Source organism: Lytechinus variegatus, chromosome 2, assembly GCF_018143015.1.
Source record: "Lytechinus variegatus isolate NC3 chromosome 2, Lvar_3.0, whole genome shotgun sequence".
Taxonomy (NCBI): domain Eukaryota; kingdom Metazoa; phylum Echinodermata; class Echinoidea; order Temnopleuroida; family Toxopneustidae; genus Lytechinus; species Lytechinus variegatus.
Window position 1 is genome coordinate 29,759,678 of NC_054741.1, and position 24,865 is coordinate 29,784,542.

The 24,865-nt window shown below is 35.8% G+C and overlaps 1 long non-coding RNA gene across 1 annotated transcript; it reads left to right on the plus strand.

Moving 5' to 3' along the window:
- The first annotated feature begins 594 nt into the window (after window positions 1–594).
- Window positions 595–23,315, plus strand: LOC121407790. Its single transcript, XR_005968953.1, has 3 exons — window positions 595–776; window positions 5,381–5,497; window positions 23,169–23,315. It is a non-coding gene; the product is annotated as an uncharacterized LOC121407790 (long non-coding RNA).
- Window positions 23,316–24,865: the final 1,550 nt, after the last annotated feature.

Consider the following 24,865-nt stretch of genomic DNA (forward strand, 5'->3'; position numbering starts at 1 on the left):
AGCACCTGCCTTATGATCGTATAGGTATGCAATTAAAGAAATTAGACACAGAGAGCCTGAGTAAGAAAGAGAGAGATAGATAGAGAGAGAGAGAGAGAGAAAGAAAGAAAGAAATAGGGGGAGCCTTTGTATAGGAATCTGGGGATCTGAGGGATGCCAGATATTAGGGAAATTACAATACCCACTTATCCTCGGGCTTATCCAGTTTATCCTATCATCCTTTTCTCCCCCTTTCTCCCTTCTACCAACTTGCCATATGCCCCACACCCTCCCCCTGTATCAACGTCTTTGTAATTTGGTCTTGGAGGAGTCATATATCTAACAATGTCTCTGAACTTGTCTGTCCGTCTGTCTGTCTTTCATCGCTTGTTATAAATGACGCATTTAGAGGTAGATTAGTTATTTCCACCAGTCGTATTTAGGTCAGCAACTTTAATAGCTCGGTCTCATGCCATTAGTGCGATGATTGTTATGGCCCGTGTTCAGGACAAAACACCTCTAACCCTTTTTAACAAAGGTATTAAATTCATTTCCTCTGAAATCGTGAAGGGGATCCCCTTTTCTTTTTTCCTACTCGAGCGAGCTTGAACTTGATGTTGAATAACTCCCTCAACTTTCACTGCATGCACAGTTAAAAACAACGCAAAAGCACGGCATCTGTTGATCCGATGTGTGAAATGTTCTGAGACCTGTCCGGGGACCTGTCAGCCAATCCTGTCATAACAAGTGGATGAGGATCAGAGATAAACATTTTCAGAGTTGACTTTGGAATACAGGTACGTACTTAGCCTTCCTTCTTGTATATTGAGTGAAATATTGTTGATTGATTTCATGAGGAAAGACTTTGATAGAATATATTCATGCTACCTTAGCTTGCTTGGTTTGCGGAATAATTGTGCACACGTGTATACTGCTTTGATGCGGGGGTTCCCCGTTGATAATTCATCGCGGATGCTGATTGTGGCTTGAGCTGAGAAAGTTTTCAGGGATGTTGCGTAGCTTGACCTGTTATATATGACTGTGTGAAGTGTGTAGGTCAACTGTGGGTACCTGACCCGTATTGCATGAAGCCATTAAATAACAATGTGTCAGATGGTTTTGCCCCTTCCTTTCCTCCCCTAGTTTAAGTTTTAGGATTACTACCCTCTTTTGAGTTTTGGAATCCTCTCCACTTAATTATCTTTTTAGGCCTACCCCTTCCACATCCCTTTCTCCCTTCCCAGCTCTTCCCTCCTTCCTCCTCCCATCCCCCTCCTCTCCTAGCTCTTCTCTCCATCCCCTCTACTCTTCACCCACATCCTTCCTAGCTTTTCCATTCTCCCTTCACTCCCTCCCCCTCCTCCCCTAGCTCCTCTCATTCCTCCCTTCCCTGCCCCTCATCTTTCCTCCACCACATCCTCTAGCTAGCTCTCTATCTTTCACCTTTCCCCCTTTCACCTCTCTTGCCTCTACTTCTTTCCCAGTGGCACAGTGCTATCCTACTTTCCTTTTCATCATTTTCTTCCTCCTCTTCCTTGCAACTCTTTTCCCCTTCTCTTCTCACATTCCTTTCACTCTCAGTTATTTTGTTTGCCTCCGAGCTGTGACTCCACTGCATGGGAAGGAGCCAGAGCTCAGACCCATAGTTTTGTCTTTATATATTTTTGTTTTGTCCCCTTTATTCCCTAACAGCTTCTTTATTCTCCTCATCCTTGTTAAGATTACTTTTTCTTTTATAATCTACATCCTTTTCATTTTCATTCATGAATAATTTTACCAAGGGTAGGTTTAATTAGAACAGTATAAGCCTATAGGTAAATGTTTTGAAAATTCCAATAAAATACAGTTTTCATAATTTTATCCTGTGCCATTGTGAAGTTTGTTTCAGCTCAAGCTCAATTCCATACCTACCATTTAGGATTACACACCTTATGGTCAATTTCAGATTAATGCTGGGGGGGGTACAGTGGATTTCAATTGACAATGTAATAAATATTGTTTTAGATGTACCAATTAGAAATAATATGTAGTTCGAACCATATAGGTCATACACAAAAAAATTTACAGTATAAAATCATTATTTTCCCATTTACACTTTTAAATTACAGAAGAATTTTTATTCCTTATTTTCTAACTTTAAACATTCTTGTATTTGTGTTCCTATCAAGACCGTAATTCATAATATTCAGGTACATGTAATAAAAAGGGCGTTACTGTTGAAAATATTCATGACTAATGTATGTCTATAAATAGTGCTTATAGATCAAATATCGTTTAAGCATTAGAGGCTGAATGGCAATAGTACTATCGGTTTCAATTTTACAAGCACTCTATGCACATACAGTGTTAAGCCTAGCTCAGTTTCACATACTTTATAGTAAAGGAAGTGATATAGCTAAAATGAAGACAAAAATCATGACTCAAACCACCCACATCAGGAGAAGTTGTCAACATCTGTTTGAAATGGTGGAATTACTAGGTTTCCATGGCAACAATCCTTACAAACAAACCAGCCAAGATGAGCTGTCTTGTGTCTTGGGATGCACGGTTCAGTTGAAAGAAAGGACGGGCAGATGAACTGAAAAGAATCTCCATTCTACTAAAATGACAGAAGATGAGAAACTTCTATGACATGAGAAAGAAACAATTGAAGAGATTGGAAAGGATAATTAGATAGAAGAAGGATGGATAGATAGTTCGCTCTATAGATGGATGGATAGATAGATAATAGATAGATACATGTTGATAACATGTTCAAAACAATTGTTCTTCCGATTCTTGAGTACGGTCAACCAGCTTGGCACTTGCATATGAAATATTTATCCCAAAAGGCCGAAAATGTTCAGAGACGAGCCACCCGCATAATACTTAAACAAAGAAGGCAAGAAATGTCCTATCATGACAGATTACTAAAACTCAACTGGCAAACATTGGAATCAAGGAGGAAATTTTCATTACTAATTTATGTTAAGGCTTTGTATGGTATTGTACGTTGTGATGCAGTTAGATGTTCCATTGTCATTAACAGTAGGCACTTAGAGGTCGTGAAGTTCAACCACCTCCGAGCGCGAACAAATCGACTTCATCTTTCAGCCATCAATTCTTTTCCCCGTTACTGGGATGAATTGCCGGCAAGTTTGCGCTCTGGGGTGGTTGTAAACTCACTTATTTCATGGACAAATGAACTAAGGAAAAATTTTATGCCTAATGAATGACCATATTATTTACCCTTGCATGAGTTCATTATTTATTTATTTAAACAGCTAATTTCGATATTCTAAGTTAAGATGAAGTGTTATTAAGTAGACCTATGTTATTTTATTCTATTATAATTGATCTTAAACATCTTTGTTCATACCCACTCTTTTATCCGCTTCTGTTTTATGTAAGCACCCACTGGATAGGGTCAAATGGTCTTTATTGACTACAGTAATTCAGTTAACTTTATTTGACCCTGGCAGTCCAGTGGGTGCTCAATCTTTACTCTGTTATGTTTATTATGTGTATACACTAGGCGGTTTCAAACCGCCTCGATCACAAGAATCCCCGTTAAATTACGAGAACTTTTTAAGGCTAAAAAATACCTGTTAATTATTCCTGCATTCACACCGCCCCGAAGCACATCCTTCGGGATTAGTTCCCGAAGTTACGAGCATGCGCAGTGTGGTCTGATAAGCAGGCAAGGCGGGAGATTCAAAATCACTAGCCCAGCAGCCACCCACGCCGCCGCGCCCAACGACACGCTGGGATAAAAGTTCCCGTAATTTGCTTTCACATTGCCAAAATACCTGCGACCTTGGAAAAATCCCCACGAAAGTTCTCGTAATTTCGCAAAGTACCTACTATTTAGCGGGTATTTTCTTTCGGGGAGATTACGCATAGTTTGCTTTCACATTACCAAAATACCTGGTATTTTCTGATCGGGGTAAATTTCCCGATCAGAGAATACCTGGAACTGGCGAACTTCGAGGCGGTCTGAAACCACCTACTGTACCAATTTCTTTCAATTTTCATTGCCGAAATAAATAATAATAATAATAATGATAACAAGAGAGAGGCACATTTTTAGATTTAAAATCATCTTTCCAATGATATTAATATTATGAATTCAGTAAATTGTTATTAAATTGTCAAGCATGCATGTTTCCTTGATACCATTAGTGGATTAATCATGACTTTATATTTTATGCTTTCAAGTAGTGTGAAATTTGTCTCTCATATTTTTTTTGTCCATGTTTATTTTTCAAGTTGTGTAGTCAAATCACATTTTTTTTTCATAGTTTTTACTTCAGGCAATTAAAATATTTACAAAAAATAACATCATTTAAAGGAAGGAAGTGGTAGGAATAGATCATGTGTCTAAATCCTGTATGTTGTATTTCCTAAACCATTGCAAGCATTACGATGGATTCAAGGATTTGCAAAGTTTTTTGTTGAGAGAAATAAAAAAGTGATGATGAAATTAGGGAGAATGGTATTAGACAGATCTATAATTAATGTAAGGCTTATTCATCTTGTCAAAACTTAAAAATTATGTTTTGTTGGAAATTAAAATGCTAGCAAAGCTTAATTGAGCTGGAAAAAAAATAGAAAGATATTAAGATCTAAAGGGGGAGGCCACTTACATTGACGAGTGGATACCATGCGCGACCAAAAAAACACTTAAAAAGGATGTCTTTTTCACGATAGGGCACGTTACGTACGTAACGTGATAAGGGTGTCAAAAACACAAAAATAATGAAAAAAGGGTATCTATTTCGCTAGGAAAATTATGTGTTTAGGGTCAAATTTGCGGGGATGATAAAACAAAAATAAAATGTTTTATATAGGATGTCCTTTTGCCCCAACACTTCGTGTTTAGAGTCCGAATTGCACGAGGTGTAGAATCTGGGGTCGTACTAAACCAAATAAGGTAAAGCCGACGACCGAAGGACCTGTAACAATAAAACATTCCTGTACTTGTTTAGGGTTCATTTTAGGGAATATTTGCCAAGAGTATCGTTTTGTTTCCAATACTTGTTAAGGGTAGGGCCGGGGGTAGGGTTTCACACGCCAATACTTGTTAAGGGATGCATTTTCAGAATATGGAAATTACGTGTTTAGGGTGCTTTTCGAGACCCCATGGTCGCGCATGGTATCCACTCGTGAATGGAAGTGGCCCCCCCCCCCCCCGGGATTCCAAATGACTTGCTGGTCTATGGGTACAAAGTTATTGTCAATCATTGCCTCAGTGGGATAGAATGATTATTAGGATTTGGCCTAATTAGGATAATGATTATAATGATAATGAAATAAAAAAATAATAAGTGGGGAGATAGAAGGTGGGAGAAGAAGAAACCCTGATATTTAATGTTAAACTAAATGCTATCATACTTTATTTATTTTTTGTTCTTGATATAAGTGCTTCTCTGCGATACAACAGACACAAAGGGTGAAGCTCGACAGTTGCCAATGTGATGAACGGAGAGGGAAGGAAGCAAGCTGGATTTTCAAGTGTTCGTTTCAGTTTCTGTCAGGGGTAAGAAACCAATTAAATTGGAATTTATTAAATATTATGTGTCTTATCAATGTGATCTAAGCTTGAATTGCAGATGGATATATCTGCATACCAGTGGGAATCATAAATAAAAGGAAATGTGATTTTGATCACAATTGCCACAATTTTTATGCCTATGTTCATACATCATATTTTTAGAGACGATCATTTTCAGTTTAGTATCAGCAGCTTTCACACGTCATACATTGAGAAAAATGCTTTTGTCTCACCTGCATAGCAGAGAGAGACAATAGGCGCTGCTTTTCCGACGGTGGCAGCATCAAAATCAAATCTTTACCGAAGGTTAAGATTTTTAAATGACAGCATAATTTAACAAAAGTGTATGGACCTAGTTCATGAAACTTGGACATAAGGTTTAATAATCAAGTATTACTGAACGTCCTGCCTGAGTTCAGGTCACATGACCAAGGTCAAAGGTCATTTAGGGTCAATGAACTTTGGTCACATTGGGGGTATTTGTTAAATTACCATCATAACTTCAAAAGTTTATGGATCTGATTCATTAAACTTGGACATAAGAGTAATCTAGTGTCACTTAACATCCTGTGCAAGTTTCAGGTCTCATAACCAAGGTCAAAGGTAATATAGGGTCAATGAACTTTGGCCAAGTTGGGGGTATTTGTTGAATTACCATCATAACTTTGAACGTTTATGGATCTGATTCATAAGACTTGGACATAAATAAGAGTAATTAAGTGTCAATGAACATCCTGTGCGAGTTTCAGGTCACAAGACCAAGGTCAAAGCTCAAGGTCAACAAACTTTGGCCATGTTGGAGGTAATTATTAAATTGCTGTCATAACTTTCAAAGTTCATGAAAATAGTTTATGAATTGTGGACATAGGGGTAATCGAGTATCCTTGACAAGTCTTTGGTCACATGATAAAGGTCAGATGTCATTTAGGGTCAATGAACATTGAACATAGTATTGTATCATTATATGAGTGGTGTTTTTTGTGAATAATTATTTTATAGTAGTTTTCAAAGTCAGCACTGCTGCTCACATTATGCAAGTGGGACTGCCAGGTAGAGGTGCTCCACTTGTTAATTACAAGTTTTCCCTTTTTGTGTAGCAGATATTTTGCAGATTTCTTCCCATTTCAAGAAGTGATACCATGCTGACTTTCTTACTTTGCTTTAAAGCGATACTCAAGGCTGAAAATTATACTTATAAACAGAGAATTTTTAAAACATGCACGGCTCTAGTTATAAACTTTAATATAACTTCAATGAAAAATACCAAAGTTATGGATTTTTTTTCAGTTGTGCATTATTACAAAAAAAATGTCATTGATCAGGATTATTCGATGAGTCAGATATTGATGTCACTACCCATGGTAATTGATCAATCATGTAATTAATTGCATTTTTATTTGAAATTTTGAAAGGGAAAGTATTTGTAGTTGAAAAAATGTAATTGACTTTAATTACTGTCAATTACTTTTAATTACATTCAATTACTTTACAATAAACTTACTTAATTTATGATTTTATTTCATGTTCTTTTTTCATTTCAACTGCTTCAGCATCAAATAATGTAATAGGCAAAATCACATGCATCTTGTAAGTTTATCTGTAACTTAGAATTATGTTGAAATAGGTGGTGCTAATACATACAGAATACAAATTGATTTAATTTATGACTATCATCGAAAGTAATTGAAATTGTAATTGTAAGTAATTGGTCATTGTAATTGAAAAAATGTAATTTAATTGAAAAGTAATTGTTGTACATTCCTTCAATTACATACTTTTAATTATAATTGTAATTGAAGAAAGTAATTGAGCCCAACCCTGGATTTCCTTTTTTTTCTTATTTCTAAAATCTTGCGAATCTGATTATTCCTTGTTTTATACATTATCAATTTCATGTACAGCAATGAAGAGTCTGTAAGTTCTATTTTGGTTTTCTTGGGGGCAAAGAAAATGAATGATTGTGATTTCACATAATGATCAACAAACTGTAAAGACTACTCAGGGGAGAATTAAAATGTAAATAAGCAATTGGTGCTTATAGACAGGTTCTGTTGTTTTTTTAATTGGATGATGCAATGTTCAAGGGAACAAAAAAGTGGTCTTGTAGGGCTGGGAGTTGGTCTTTCTTTGCAGGTGGCCAATATAACATGTTTGACTGTGGTAAAATACAAAATTTAAAGTGTTGAGATTTTTTCAATATTTTTATGATATATCATCAAGAATCACAACATCTACAATTGAATGACATGAACAATGTAAAAAAAACATAAAAAAGAATGAAGATGAAGAATGTAAAAAAAAAGCAGAACATATTAAAAGTAAAACATATCAATTAAGAACAAACTCTGAGATCATCAGCTTATCAATCTCATATGATGACATGCATGTTCTCTCTACCAAAATCATTTCCTGTTTGAAGTGTAGGCCTACTTGTTATTCGTTCTTAATTCTTCTTGATGCAATTAATATTCCTTTCATGATGGGTCCTTGACATCATTCAAGCCTTAATGAGAACACGACGTTTATAAATTGATTCTGCTTTCCATTCATGTAGATCATTTTCAAGGTTGAATTTCCCTGGCTTGAAATTATGGCTCCCAAACTAGACATATTTATAGTTTTAACTGAAATCTATAAATAGTATGGCCTTATGCCAATGATTAGAGTTTAGGCCTCTTTGAAAACAATGAAATTATGAACCCTGAAACCCTGAAATAATGGCCCTGCATTGAATATGACAGGGAGGAAATAAATGTATGGATCTATGTTAAGCTTGTACTTCCTGCTCTCTCTGTATTGCAAAATGAATCAAAAGTATGATTAATGGTTGGCCAGAGTATGTATTATAAAAACAACACAGCCAAGAGTAAAGAAGTGGATTGCCATTAAAGCATGAAGCTATTAGTCATATTGATTGATTATAAAAACATCCATTACTTACAGAAAATGTATACAGTTTCTATTGCATTCATATCGATCTGCACAAAGTGACCCACCCAATTGTAAAGTACAATAAACTTATTTGATGATGCAACAAAAAATAGACACATTAGGTGGTTTCAGACCGCCTCGAAGTTCGCCAGTTCCAGGTATTCTCTGATTGGGAAATTTACCCCGATCAGAAAATACCAGGTATTTTGGTAATGTGAAAGCAAACTACGCGTAATTTCCCCGAAAGAAAATACCCGCTAAATAGTAGGTACTTGGCGAAATTACGAGAACTTTCGTGGGGATTTTTCCAAGGTCGCAGGTATTTTGGCGATGTGAAAGCAAATTACGGGAACTTTTATCCCAGCATGTCGTTGGGCGCGGCGGCGTGGGTGGCTGCTGGGCAAGTGATTTTGAATCTCCCGCCTTGCCTGCTTATCAGACCACACTGCGCATGCTCGTAACTTCGGGAACTTATCCCGAAGGATGTGTTTCGGGGCGGTGTGAATGCAGGAATAATTAACGGGTATTTTTTAGCCTTAAAAAGTTCTCGTAATTTAACGGGGATTCTTGTGATCGAGGCAGTTTGAAACCGCCTATTCTTGGATTACATTGAAAATATCATTGAAATATAAATCAACTTGAATTTATAAGGCCTGAGTTGTACTGGTTGGTCCAGGCCTCTAGGGGTCCCTGTAACTGATGCTGCTGGTCATTGGTGCAATTTTGTGTAGACTAGTTTATATAACTGATGAAATAAAAACGAGATACATAGAATGCCTCAGAATTTCAAAGTCAAAGACTTTGACAATTAAACTTAAGAATCTGGCTCTGGTCTTTTTCCTATTCCTGTATTTGCACTTGTATCAATAAAATGATCTATCATCATAAATGAAATCATCCCTTTCTGAAAATACCCTTTCATTTTGCTTTATCTAGTTTTAGATTACTTTATAATAATCATCATTATATTCTACATTTCAATAAAAAAGCAACTTACAAAAGAAAGTAAGAACGTGAATATGGGATTGCCTGGAAAATGAAGAAGTAAAAACAGATTACTGTACATAGCCCCCACACAGGCTTTTGTCTGATGTGTATGGCAACACCTACAAGTTTGAAAACATCAACAAAACAGTATTGTACTAGTAATTCAAGAAAATGAAATGTGTAGGCCTATGCCTACCACACTAATGAAGCTAATAGGAAAGTCAATGGTACTGTAATGTGCATTTCACAAAAGAGATTCCTCAAACTTTAATGAATAGAAGAGAAGGCATGGTTGTTTAACAAAGAGGTCTCGTAACCTTACGGTACTAAAACTTAGACCCAGTTCTCATCAACGTTATTTTAAATGATTTAGTGGAAACTAATGGTAATGCTTGAAGTGGTCTTGGAAGCGATATCCCAAACCAGTTTGGAAAAGCCACTTTGCGATGTGGTTTTAAAGACCGCTTTGACTTATTTTCTAATTTGAGCATAGGTGCACAGGGACTCGATCATCCTTCGGGAAGCAATCTTTGCATGAAATTATGAGAGTGTGTGCATGCCAACGATGCGGTGATGAGGGCGCCTGTAAAGCGATCTTTTAAAGAGAAATTCCAGTAGTTGCAGTAAACACTGATTTCATGAGAAAATCTGTAAAACAAGGCTTAATTGTCAGTATATCATCAAGGATCTAGATCTGGTACAGTTACATTAACTGAACTTTGTGAATCTTGAAATCTACGCTGAAAATTGTTCACACCAAAGATCCCCAACACAGATAAGCGCACGTGGGACAATGTATAATTATTGCTTAGAGCGTCGGGCCCGATGCTCTACCCGAATCCTGTGCTTATTTGCTGATTTCTCAGCAATTGCACAATGTCTTCCAGAATCCTTTGGCACATGCGTTTTATTTATACAAACAGACACTTTGGTGGCCATTTCATTGGATTCTGTACATACTCATTTTGATATCGTTACCAAAACTAGCATTTACCTTTAAGCTGGTTTCCTCAACTGGTTTAAGGGAAAACGGGTCAAGAAAGCATACTGAAAACGGGGTCTGGGTGAACTGATTCTACCAGGGTCGTGATTCAAGGTTGACTAGACTTTGATGTGTCTTTGGGAAACCTGACAAGACTGAACTGCAAATGCCGCAGAGTGATAGAGGGCATCCCTTTAAATAGCTGATTCAAGAAAGGAAATGTTTGATGTCATCTGTAGTCTGTGATTAGTGTTCCAATTGCTCCAATCCAAGGCTTAGTCATGGCCAGGGGTGTGTGTGCCTGTGCCAACGATCTTGGTCAAGGATTACACCTCGTTCAGGACAGTCATGGAGTGAAGAGGCTTTTGATTTCTTCTATTGCTTGGGGATTAATTTCAAGTTAAAGAGCAGGTTTTTCATCCAGGATTCTTAGGATCATGCCTCAGTTATCCTCAGTCTTTGGTCTGTATGTCAGGGTTTGGCATAATGACACACAAGTCATGGTTCATTATTCACCTTCGATACCTTCCATATCAGGTATGTTTTTTTTTAATTTATTCACCAGTGTGATTTGTTTATTCTTACGTACACTTCATATTTTTACCTGTTTCATAATGTTTGTACCTTCTTTTCTTCTGACTTTCTGCTCCACTCCTTCCCTTCACTCCCCGTCTCTCTCTCTATCCCTATCCACCCCCCTCTCTCTCTCTATCTGCCTCTCCTCCTTCCCACCTATCTCTTACCTTTCCAAAATTCCACAACAATACCATGCTTTATCCGTATTATTTATTTTGTAATTATCTGTGTTATTGTTTGAATATTTTTTGTGTCTTTATTACCTTGTGAATACATCGCAATTCGGCCTTAGCCGCGATGATGTCTTGATTTTTATTAATAAACCATTTATCTATCTATCTATCTATTTTTTGTTGCATTATGAAAATGGCCACATCAGAAAACAAAATTAGTAAGCGATAATAAATAGTTGAACAAAGTTGTTTGTGTATGCAAAAAATATTAGCTTTGTTTGCAGTACTGATGTAGGCCTAATGGTGTACTGACCTAAACAAGATATTTTGCAAAAAAAATTATGCTCAAAGATTAGGATGCAGAGCCCTAAAAAAAATTACCTGTTATTTCTTCATGTTTCTTGTTTAATTAAAATCATGTTTAGTTCTCTGATTAAAAAAAAAATAGTGTTGAAATTCTTTAAATTGGAAATATCTGTTGATTATACTGGAATATATTTCTTTTTATAATTACCAAATTATTTTTCTATGATTTTATTCTTTTGATATGTTGTAAAGATTATCACATATTTTAGGATTTCTAAATCTTTGTGAAGTCGCATTTGAGCACTTTCCATATTAATTCCATAAGTTATTATTCTTTTTGATTGTTTTCATAGCATGTAGGAATAATTTAGTGTTATATCAATTTTGCAGAAAAAACCCTTAGCTTTCATCTGACATAACAGTATCAAAACTTTTAACTCATGAACTCATTAACTCTTACATTCTTCCCCAAAATAAGTTTCTTTAATTTTTCCTGTTTTTACCGAAAATAATGTGATGTCAGTATGCGACTTTCCCTTTGATATATAATTCCAACTGTTTGAGGCCATTGAAAAATGTTGTAAACACTTGAAAAAAAAACCATACCTGTATATTTCACCATAGGAATTTTTCACTGTTCTATAACTGTCTATATTACTCAACAGTCTACCATTTGGTCACACCTACACAACCTCTAATTAATCGACTACTGTTTAGTATGTGTGAATTAGGTACAACAGGAAAGGAATGATATTGGGAGGTATTTAGTCATGAGGAGGAACGTCAATTACATTATTGCACAGTTTTAACTGTATTGTGTCAAAGGGAGGGGGGGTATGGATAGTCTGCAGGCATAGACACAGGTGCTACATCAGCACTTGCCTGGGCAAGTAAAAGTTATAGTTGGGCAAGTGTTTTGAAGTAAAGACCAAAGCTACTTGTCGAATTGGGCAAGCAAAATTCTCTCAGTAGAATTACCAAAATTAGGGTCAATATGATATACCGACCCTAAATTTTGTCATGGCGGGCAAGATAAAATCACTTTGTAAAAAGAAATGCAAGAACAAGGTACATCATCTGTGTCAAAAGAGAGAAAAAAGGTCAATAGTTTCTAAAACCATAATATTTCCTTTTGAAGAAGTAAAACTTTTTTTCAAGGATTTTTTTGGGCAAGTATTTTCCAAATATTTAAAAATTTACTTGCCCAACAGGGCAAGTGCATCTAAAAAGTTATGTAGCACCCTGCATGATAGACCTTCAGTCTTCACATAGTCTGTGATGTAGAGTCTGCAGTAGTGACATTAGAGAGTTTTCGCATTTACTATGGAGCCACTCTCTACAACGCACCAATTCCTTTGGAAATGCAAGTACAATCACAATGGAGGGCTCAGAGAGTTTTTCGTCTAAAGTTGGTGGACCAGGGACACAGCGTAGTGGCTTGACTGGACGACATATCTGCAGTTGTTCGTCTGGTGCAAATTTTCCACCAACTTACAACAAAAGCCAGTGTGATTTTTCTTGCATTTTCAAGGAATTGGTGCGTTGCAAAGAGCCGCACTGTAGTAAATGCAAAAACTCTTTAATACTACTAACAGACGGAGAGTTTGGAGTCTGTTCTTCAAACTAGACATGGGCTCCGTAACACAAAGATTAGCGATCAATCGCTAAATGAATTGACCAATCAAGATCGACATTACACGCGCATTTGGCGCATAATACTGACCAGAAACCAATCAGAAGTGTTCTCCCATATTTGCTATTCATCGCTAATCTTTGTGTTAAGGGACTATGGTATACTTTGTTGAAGTGTCACATTTCAGATGGGGGGGGGGGGGCTCAACCACAGTACACAAAGTTGACTATTTCAGTTGTGATTTGTTTAATGCCAAATGGAATTATCATTTAATAGAGAATGTACATTTTCATTGCTTAAGATCTAAACTGCCCACATTAGTAATATGTGACTATAATTGTAGGATATGATATGTGAAGGTCATTCTCATGAGTAAAGCTCTCCCCCTGCTGTGCGATCGATCGAAACAATCTACAAATATAACCCACAAAATTTTATTTGATAACCCACAAAATATATACCTCAAGCTAAGTTAATAACTTAATAGGCAGAATTTAATTTTGCATTTACATTTAAAATCGAATTGTGGGGGCTACATTAAACATGGATCATTGGTAGGGCGTCTTTCGTCGATTTACCGGCAGCAGCCATCCAGTTTTCTTAAAATTACTGTATGACAAAATTGCTAAATGTTGCATTATGTGCCAATTGCCAAATACATACATAGGATATTATATTTCACAATTTAAAGAGAAGACAGCATAGCTCTTTCAGATATTATTTCCAGTTGATGATGAGCTGACCAATTTGCTAATTTATTTGGATAAAGATATTTAAAGTGAATGAAGAAAGAAAATTTGGTTTGGCAATACATCCCTGAGTAAATGAAGTAAATAAAGAAAAGTCTAACTGAGAAAAATACAAAAATGCATGAGTAAAAATGGAAAAAAAGTACGGGGGAACCAAAGGAAGATAAGAATGTAAGGAAGAAAGACAAAAATCTAAATAAAGAATAATATAACTATACAAGTTTAAAGATGGGCAGAATTTAAGGTGATAAAAGGGATAGTAATAATGATGTTAGACAAAGGGAAAGTGAAGAAAATTTCATAAGAGATGATAATATGGACAGATTTGATAGAATCCATGAATTTATGCCTGCAGATATATTGTAAAATACCTAAATGATAGGAAAATAAGGAAAACACGCATGAGGAAATAGGACATCAAATAGAAAATACAAAGAATAACACAATCAGATCTTATTTCATGCATCAAGTTGATGCCAAATTATTCTTAAAGGTATTAAATTATTATTTAAAGGACAAGTCCACCCCAACAAAAACTTGATTTGAATAAAAAGAGAAAAATTCAACGAGCATAACACTGAAAATTTCATCAAAATCAGATGTAAAATAAGAAAGTTATGACATTTCAAATTTTCGCTTCATTTCACAAAAACAGTTATATGAACGAGCCAGCTACATCCAAATGAGAGAGTCGATGATGTCATTCACTCACTATTTCTTTTTTTTTATTGTTTGAAATATGAAATATTTTGATTTTCTCGTCCATTTTCATGTGAAATGAAGTTTCATTCCTCCCTGAACACGTGGAATTCCATTATTTTAACATTTTGTGCTTCAGACAAGGAGGTCCTAATCGTCAAATTCGTAAAAATTGAAATATTGTATAATTCAAACAATAAAAAAAAGAAATAGTGAGTGACATCATCAACTCTCTCATTTGGATGTAACTGGCTTGTTCATATAACTATTTTGTTAAAAATAAGCGAAACTTTGAAATGTCATAACTTTCTCATTTTACATCCGATTTTGATGAAATCTTCAGCATTTTGCTTGTCTGATTTTTCTCTATTGATTCAAATCAGCATTTTTCTGAGGTGGACTTGACCTTTAAAGGTACATGCACTTTTTTCCACCAAAGACAACATTGTACGTGCATGATAAATTACAACTTCAGAAATGGAAAACCGATTAAAGACCATATGGTGTATTTTTTACTGAAAAGCCTAATAAGATTAATGGACCCTATCTATCAGTGCATGATCTGGAGTTGGCTCATTGCTTTATGTCACTACTTCTGGCTTAATACATAGTTCACCTACTCGAGAGCATAGGATAATGACTAGATAATCTATATCTACATTAGTATGTTTTAAAATTTTGTGGTTAATTTTGCACAAAAAAAAGATTATTCAATTGAGATTTCACTAGCCTGTATGCAGACTGGTGGCAGCTTTTGATAAGGGAGCAAAAATTATAAATTTGATGTATTGGCCTGTATTCTGAAGTCGGGTTTAATTAAATAAAGTTGTGGTTTAACTATGGATAGCCAAATGTGATATAAATATCCAACAATAGAAGCTGAATGAATCAGCTCAACTGCCTGGCAAGGTTAAATAACAAAATAACTTTGTCTTTACCATTAAAAAAGAATTAGAAAAAAGCACAGTAAACGTAAGTAGCATGCAATGTAAACAAAATCTTGACATGTAGGCCCTACATCTAAGTCTTCCTATAATTTTTTGCAGTGAGACTACTATCTAAGGTCTGACTCAGAAGACAGGTCATTGTATTTTATGTATTTCTATGACATAGAGATCTCTCGCATCCTGGTTTCCTTTCCCTTCTATGCTCTCATTTTTTTTTAATCACTTGAAAAATCATTGGGGGTGGGGTAGGGTAGTGCCTTGTCCCCACTCACATTATGCTGTATATTCTCTGATACTAGAAAAAAATAATTTTTCACAAACATCTATGTAGGAACAGATGGAGCTTAATGAAAATGTGAGTAAATTTTAAAAATAACTAACATTCTGTTGCAACTTAGAATTTGAGAGAACTAGATATAATCTCAAGTTGTAGTCAACTGGTCAGTACAGACCGTTCCAAATGGGACAAATTTGTCAGATGGTGATGCATCCATTTGTAATGCACTAAAATATCATGGATTTCCTGTTTTCTGTTAAGCCATGCTTACCCTGGGGCCATAATCTGATATCAGGGATAAAAGCTAAAACAACAGACCCTATATTTGAAAAATATCTTTTTTGTTATTTGTGATGTTGAGTTTCTACTGATTTAACGTCACAGTCAGGATTCTTTGAATTTTTTTTGTGTGAGTAATGAGAACCATGATTCAGCAATATTTAAAGAGAAATTCCAGTAGTTGCAGTAAACACTGATTTCATGAGAAAGTCTGTAAAACAAGGCTTAGTTGTCAGTATATCATCAAGGATCTAGATCTGGTACAGTTACATTAACTGAACTTTGTGAAATCTTGAAATCTACGCTGAAAAATGTTCACACCGAAGATCCCCAACACAGTTTAGCGCACGTGGTACAATGTATAATTATATTGCTTAGAGCGTCAGGCCCGACGCTCGATCTACCCGAATCCTGAGCTTATTTGCTGATTTCTCAGCAATTACACAATTTCTTCCAGAATCCTTTGGCACATGCTTTTTATTTATACAAACAGACACTTTGGTGGCCATTTCATTGGATTCTGTACGAACTCATTTTGATATCGTTACCAAAACTAGCATTTACTTTTAAACTTTATATCCATTTTAAAACTTGCCAATTAACTTTGAGGTATTTCACTCTTTCCAAGTAAATTTTCCTTTAGGTGTGATATGTAGTGAGATTGCTTGTGTTTGATACTCAACAACATTCTTTTGAATCAATTTCTGAATTACATGGAATTTAGTGTTGCAAAGCTGAGTTTCAAAAGCATACAAAATAGTTGTAAAATTGATTATGATTCATACCATCAAATAGCAAAAGTAATGGTTGCAAAAAAGATGTAGATAGAAGCAATTCTTATTTTGCCTTACCTAATCCCCCCAAACATGTATTCATTGTAAAGTAAAAGAAAAGGAATGCTCAAAGGGATTGTAAATATTGCTATCTACTTAAGATGGTAAAACACTGAATTTATGAATTGTATCATCAAACCCAAATGCAGAAATCATAGTAATTAATCACATTTTTTTTCTTCAGTACTTGTTTAAGAGAAAAATAGATTCCTTCTAGTTGATTTGCTTGCATCTCGGTAGTTTGCTATGAAGATTTGATATGATTATCCAGAGCTGTACAGTTGATACCCTTGTGAATAGCGCCATCTCTTGATCATAGATGTCAAACTTCACACCATTGATTTTCACAAGCAACAATGTAAAAATGATCACGTTTGATTGTATCGTACAGTGTTACTGATGAAGGAATATTCTCGAAAGGAATTTTTTTTTCCTCTGGTAGTGGGGGTGTATATGGCAGGATCCCCCTAAATACGCAGACAGCCCCCTACCCCACTGCCCTCAAAACAATTTACTGATTCACATAAACTTAACAGATAATAACAGTTATACCCCAGTCACATTTGCTCTACGGTGGCTGTATGGCACAGTTGTTTTATTCATATTTATTCAAACCACCTATATATGGCTAACTGGCTATTACCCAAAAATGTTACAACATCTGTGTTTGACTCTCCGTACGGATGCCATAAGAGCAAATATGACTAAAAAGATAGCAATAGATAATACATGCCATATAGATTCATGGATATAATAAAGTATTAAAGATATTACTGATACCCGCTTCAGGATGAAAAATGAGTGTACATTTTATATTCTGAATTGCTTATAAATTCATCTTACCCAGGGGCAGTAATCAGGATGTTTGCATTTTTATTGTTCAATGAAGGGCAGGGTGGGGGGGGGGGGGGGGGAGAGGAGAGATACATCGCGAAACATATTGCATGTTCCATGTACATGAATGTGGGAATAGGTAAACTTGAGAGTTTGTGAACTGGTTTAAGACTTAACTGGAATAGACCCTCTCAGTGTGAAGCTAATAATATCAGCTGTGTTTCACAGAATTATTTGTTTGTGGTTATAAGAAGTGATGTTGGGAGAGTCAACACATGCCTTGTATATCACCGTACCTGTCATTTACCAGCATGCATGCTATCCATGGATATCAAATGATGGAAAATTTTGGTCATAGGAGAACATGACAAAAATATGAAGTAACTAAGTAGACAGTCTATATTATAACATGCATGGATTTTCTTCTAAATAAAAGGAGAATTCGACCTTGACATTAGTTAAGATGTAAAGTTTATAGCAGAAAATTATAGTCAACAAGGAGTATAGTTACAACATGCCATTTCATCTAGTGATGGATTTGAAATTAATCAATATTTTATGTTATCAGTAAATAATGAATTTGTAACATAATGATGTATTGTAGAGAATAGGCTCTGTTCTGCTTTTTAGGGATTTTTTAATTCAATTTTTGTAGTAATTGATTACGAAAATTTAAATTTTTTTTACAGGATTTTTATCATGCAGTAATTTATTAATATATTTCATTATGCTTAGACTAATTATATTGAAAAGCATTTTTTGTATGGAAATTTAGTCAAGATTGTTCTATTAGGATAGATCTATGATTAAAATCATTTTCAACAAAAGAATGAAAAATAGGTTTGGTCTGGTGTATTTTTATATGATCACATGGGGAAGGGGGGTGGGGGAGAATTTGTCAATGATTCCTCTCTAATTGTTTTTTGTTTGCAACTTTAGAAGGGGGTTGTGGTCACCAATATGTGTCTCTTTTTATTTTTTCTGCTTTAATTAAATTGATTGCGAGGTAAGGGGCTTCATCTTTATTGTTTAATTGTCAATTTAGAGGCTATGATTCTAGACTAAACTGATAAATTGAAAAAAAAAATGGCTGACTGTTTACAACAACACCTTCTCTCCCCTCGGTTTCTATCCTTTTCGCTCGAACCAAGAAAGAAAGTCCAAAGAGGTGATTCACGGTAGAGGTATTGTTTGAATATGAAATCTGATCCAGTGCCTTTACTTTCCTTTAACCCCCCTCTGGCTTTTCATAAATCTTTGCATGTTTACACTTCTTCTAAAAGCCTGTTCAGGCACAGAGTTTATCTTCGATTTGGATTTATATTAAAAAAAACTTTCAAGATTGCTCTTGCCATGTTGCTTTATATTTTATTATTTTACCAGTATTATGGGGCATTGCAAGAAACTTGCGATCAATTGCAAGTCTATTTTTGGTTACTAAAAGGATTTCTTCAATCTTATGATATATTTCAACTCTATTAAATATGTTGTCTTATACCCCTCTCATAAACCAATTATGCGGATAATATCTGTATAATTTGGTTGTAAAATCAGAGTGGGACCAGAGTTATCCGCATAATAGCAGCATCAGGACCAAATTTTGGCTTTGTGAATGCATTTCCAAAGTAATGCGGATAATTGCTTTGGTGCGGTCACAAAAGGTCACCCTTTTCCAACACAACCCCATCGGAGGGGGCGTGTGCAGTTGCCATGACAATGATTCGCCTTTTTCAGGTCGGGCGCTTGTGACAAAATAGTGCAGATTATTTTCGGAGTTTGTAAATGCAATTTTTATTATTTTTATCTTAGGCCGATATTTGGGGATGGGTTTGTGAAAGGGTATCACTTCAAACTTGTGATTAATTAATTGTAGCGTTTATGACCATGGGCAAATCTCTTTTGTTCAGACTACCTTCCACAATGTCCAGTATAACAAAACAAACCACAGCCAGGTTCTCATTGGTAAGTGCAAATACCTTTTGTTGTTAGGTGACCAGAAACAAAATTCACGGTATTGCTTTTAAAAAACTAATTATATTTTCCTGCAAAGTTTTGCTCTGGGTTCAATTTTTTTCTATCCTGAAAGGGGAAATCTCTAGTCTCGTATGCCGTCTATTATTGTGGGTATAAGCTTGGACGTATTAAATGAAATTAAAGAGAAAGTTGCCCCAATCAATAGTGTTCAATGATTTGGAGACCATTTAAAGAAAATTGATATAAAAAAAACTACACATCAAATTACATGGATTTAGAATAAACTAATTTCAATGTCCCTTAGTGACTACTTGAAATCTGAAGTTCATTTGAACACCAATGATAATTTTAAAGATAAATTCCAGTTTTGGTAACGACCTCAAAATGACTTTTGTCCCAAAGGATTCTGGAAGAAATTGTGTAATTGCTGAGAAATAAGCAAAATAAGCGTGGATTCGGTCACTTCCGTCGGGTCTTTATTCCAGCAATATTAATACACTGTCCCACGTGTGCCTATCTGTGTTGGTGATCTTCAGTGTGAACATTTTTCAGCGTAGATTTCAAGATTTCACAAAGTTCAGTTTATGTAACTGTACCAGATCTAGATCCTCGATGATATACTGACAATTAAGCCTTTTTTACAGATTTTCTCATGAAATCAGTGTTTACTGCAACTACTGGAATTTCTCCTTAACGTTCGTGTTTATTCAAGCTTAAAATCCAAGGTTAAGGTTTAAATCTTAATTAGGTGTTTTTGACTGATTTAAATCCATGAAATACAGAGTGGGAAGGGGAATATCATGACTAGAAAAGAAAGGAATAGCAATCAGTGTGAACATCCTGGATGAGGTGTGAAAGGGGTGGTCACTTTTTTTTCTGATTTGCTCTCAAAGAGGTAGAAAACTTTGTTTTTTGCAATCAGATACAATCACTATTGATATATTCTATTGAAGGGTAGCTTGCCAAACATTTCAGATTTGCCTTAATAGTATTTTATCATATTTTTCAAACTTTTAAAAAAAGAAAATGTGTGCAAACTCCCATTGACCTATTTCTCTCATTCTATTACTACTATTACTTGTACAACAGTTAATTCCGGTGGGAAATTCCCCTTTGAACATTAACTTTGGCTATTTTCCAGACTTGTCCCCTTCCACTCACCACGTATTGAGCTCATTATTTTGATAAAGGGCAACTCAAATGTTTGATTTAATTTCTGCATAGAAAGGGAAAAAGACTTAATTAAGACATATGAAAGAACATTGGCACAATATATAATAAAACCAGATGAAATTTAAGCTCAGAAAATGTATTAGTCATTGTGGAAATTGACATATAATGGAAAACATGATTGTTTGGCATGTTATGAATTCACCTAACTTATTTTTTTCTCTTTCATATCCTTCTATGGGGCAGAAAGCACACTATTATATTGAAAAGAACCTCATGAGTCATTCTATAACACTAAACATTCTTAGTCATTTGTTTATGTTGGGAATGTTACAGCAAATGGAAAGAGCAGTCCCGCTCTTTAAGTAATTGGTTCAGACAACAACCAAATAAAGCACTGGGTCCCATTGCAATGATTATAATGATTGGCCAACATGTATGTGTACATGTTCTAGAAAGACTGTATTGCCAAGGAAAGCTCAGCAGGGCAAATTTGTATTAGGCTGTAGAGAGAGAAAAAAAAGGAGAGTGAAGAGAGAAAGGAGAAAGAATGAGCGAGAGATGGGGAGAGAAAGGCCAAGAGGGACAAGTAGGAGTAGGAGATGGGGGGGGGGGGGGTAAAGAAAAGGGGAGGGAAACAGGGAGAGATGGAGGATAAGTGGGAGAAAATATAGAAAAGAGGATAAAAGGAGAGAATATGGAAATGGGGGGGGGGGACAACAAAGGAGGGATGTGGGAGGAGCTGGGGTCAGTATTTGAAGAGCAATTTAACTTTAAGAGAGGTGCCTAGGATCAGGGATATAAAAGGAGAGAAAAAAAAAACATTGAAAGAGAGAGAATGTGTCAGAAAGAGAGAGCCAGAGGAAGAGTATATGGGGGAAGGGGGGGTAGATGGAGGGAGTGAGCTGGTAGAGAATGGTAACTCAATTTGGTGTTCTCTGACAGGTGAAGGAGATGGAATAGGTCACAAAACCGCTTGTTACGCTCCGCTCCAGAGTCTGCTAAGATCATTCCCTTTCAAGCCATGTTTGGTGGACGGGGGAATGGCAAAACTGGAGAACTGGTATATTACCAATTGGATTATGATTTACAGGCGAAGCACAGTGGAGGATATTCTCATGTGTTGCGTTCAAGTCACGTTTCTTCCACTAATGATTGGATAGTTATGACTCCTTGAGTTATTGTTTTGGGAGCTTACTGCAGCAGTCTTCAATTTAACTCTGATATGTGGATGTATGTTTTCTGAGATTAATCAGCATTTCATCCCGTGCATCCCTGCAACTCATCATCGTCACTGGTATCATCCTACGCATAATCTTTGTGTGAGGAAGAAAACCCCTGTTAATTGAAACTTTTCGACTGCCTGTTCAGGTCGCACTGATTGATGGATGAAGGAGGTGTGCTTTGAAACTTCTTGTTGGCAATGATAATGGTCCTATGATTCTGTTTTCATGAGGAGGTGGTGGAACCGGTTTTCATTAATAGCTTTTGAAGAGATACATAGGCCTACATATTGAAACGATAATCAACCGCTTTGCCAATGATATTGACTTCGCTCCTGGCTATAAATTTTGTATTTGTAATGAGTGAGAAATATTTTACAACCATTGATGGAGAGATTTTAGTATTACCTTTCTGGAATGTAGTATCTCAATCGGTTTTTGGAGAATTTAAAACATACTGCTTCTTGAATTGAACATCAGAATCTCTGTGATTGAGATTTATCACTCTAGTGAATCTACATGTAGCTTTCTTCATTCCATATGAATTGACTAACATCTATTATCTGGAATTCATTGATTAATAGATAACGCTTTGTCTGAAATTGTTTGCTGCTCGTAATAAATTCTACTCCAGGACTAAATCTCTTTATACCTCAGTGATTAATTTGAACTGTCAAACTCTTCATTTTATACTCTCGACTCCTAATGGTGAATTCTGCTGGAACTTCAATGTTGATGGCTAGTTTCTTCATCTGACAGATTACATTATTAAACCATCTCCGTACATGAAACATTACTGCGTGGAATGTGACTGTAATTTTTCTCACCAAGTGAAATAGAAAATGGATATTTGGATATAACAACGTATAAACTATCAACATTATGATTGCTGCTAAGCATTACTGATTTCGGAACATACTCTGTTTCTTGAACGTTACAAGTTTATTTTCTTCGCTCATTATTAACATTTAATTAGTATTTCTAAGATGTCTTCCCGTAGGCGTAACATCAAAGTCCGGCATCTATCCGTGATCAACCATGCCGCGACCTCTCACATATCTCAACTCATGTTCTATTACATAGGCCGACTCCAGGACATGTCCGGGTCGCTGACGGGACGCAGGAGTCAGAGGCCATCCATTCACTCCAGTCTCCTCCGCAGCAATTCGTTTGCAGGTTTCCGCGATGATGTTCCGTCGGATCCTTTCTTGGCGGTAAGTCGTTCAGTTTAAATTGTTCATTTCTTTATAACTACTCAACAATGATGCAGTAAAAAAGTACCAAATAGTAGGGAAATAAATTACATTACAGCTGACTGAGCTGAGAAGAATTAATATCTCACTTTGAATGTTATAAAATTTGATTCAATTCTTTTTGCGAAGTGACCAGGGTGTTTTTGTATGAAGGAATCATGGAATAGCAGAAATTATATACCTTCATTTATAACAAGGACAACAGTAAACATCGCTTTCCAAGGTCTTCTATGCATTTAAATAGTCTATTCTCTAGCCTCTTTTGTGTTCAAAGTGAAATTGAAAGTGAATTGCTGTTCAATTGGGATTCATGTGGTTGCTTCGGGCAGTCAGTTTCTCTTCAGAACAAAAAAAATTGCCCATAAATTAGTTTACATAAATGATTACTTTTAGATGATTGCACTCTTTAATAATCATATTGATTGTTTTCCTGTACTGGTAACTGACCTAGATAGGTGGCCAGTAAAAGCATTGCAGCGTGCATAATGGTGATGATCAATATCTGTTAATGGGTTAAAAGATGCACATGGTATCCTGATGTAAAGACTTAGACATGGAGTCTCCGCATTGTATGACCTGACTGTCTTACAAGTTACAAGGGTCATGAAATGCTTGTAGACTTGACCGTCTTACAAGTTACAATGGTCATGAAATGCTTTTGGACCTGACCGTCTTACAAGTTACTATGGTCATGAAATGCTTTTGGACCTGACCGTCTTACAATGGTCATGAAATGCTTGTGGACTTGACCGTCTTACAATTACAATGGTCATGAAATGCTTTTGGACTTGACCGTCTTACAAGTTACAATGGTCATGAAATGCTTTTGGACTTGACCGTCTTACAAGTTACAATGGTCATGAAATGCTTTTGGACTTGACCGTCTTACAAGTTACAATGGTCATGAAATGCTTTTGGACTTGACCGTCTTAATGGTCATGAAATGCTTGTGGACTTGACCGTCTTACAATTACAATGGTCATGAAATGCTTGTGGACTTGACCGTCTTACAAGTTACAATGGTCATGAAATGCTTTTAGACTTGACTGTCTTACAAGTTACAAGTAATGGTCATGAAATGCTTTTGAACTTGACCATTTTACAAGTTACAATGGTCATGAAATGCTTTTGGACTTGACCGTCTTACAAGTTACAATGGTCATGAAATGCTTTTGGACTTGACCGTCTTACAAGTTACAACGGTCATGAAATGCTTTTAGACTTAACTGTCTTACAAGTTACAATGGTCATGAAATGCTTTTAGACTTGACTGTCTTACAAGTTACAAGTAATGGTCATGAAATGCTTTTGAACTTGACCATTTTACAAGTTACAATGGTCATGAAATGCTTTTAGACTTGACCATCCTACAAGTTACAATGGTCATGAAATGCTTTTAGACCTGACCGTCTTACAAGTTACAATGGTCATGAAATGCCTTTGGACTTGACCGTCTTACAAGTTACAATGGTCATGAAATGCTTTTGAACTTGACCATTTTACAAGTTACAATGGTCATGAAATGCT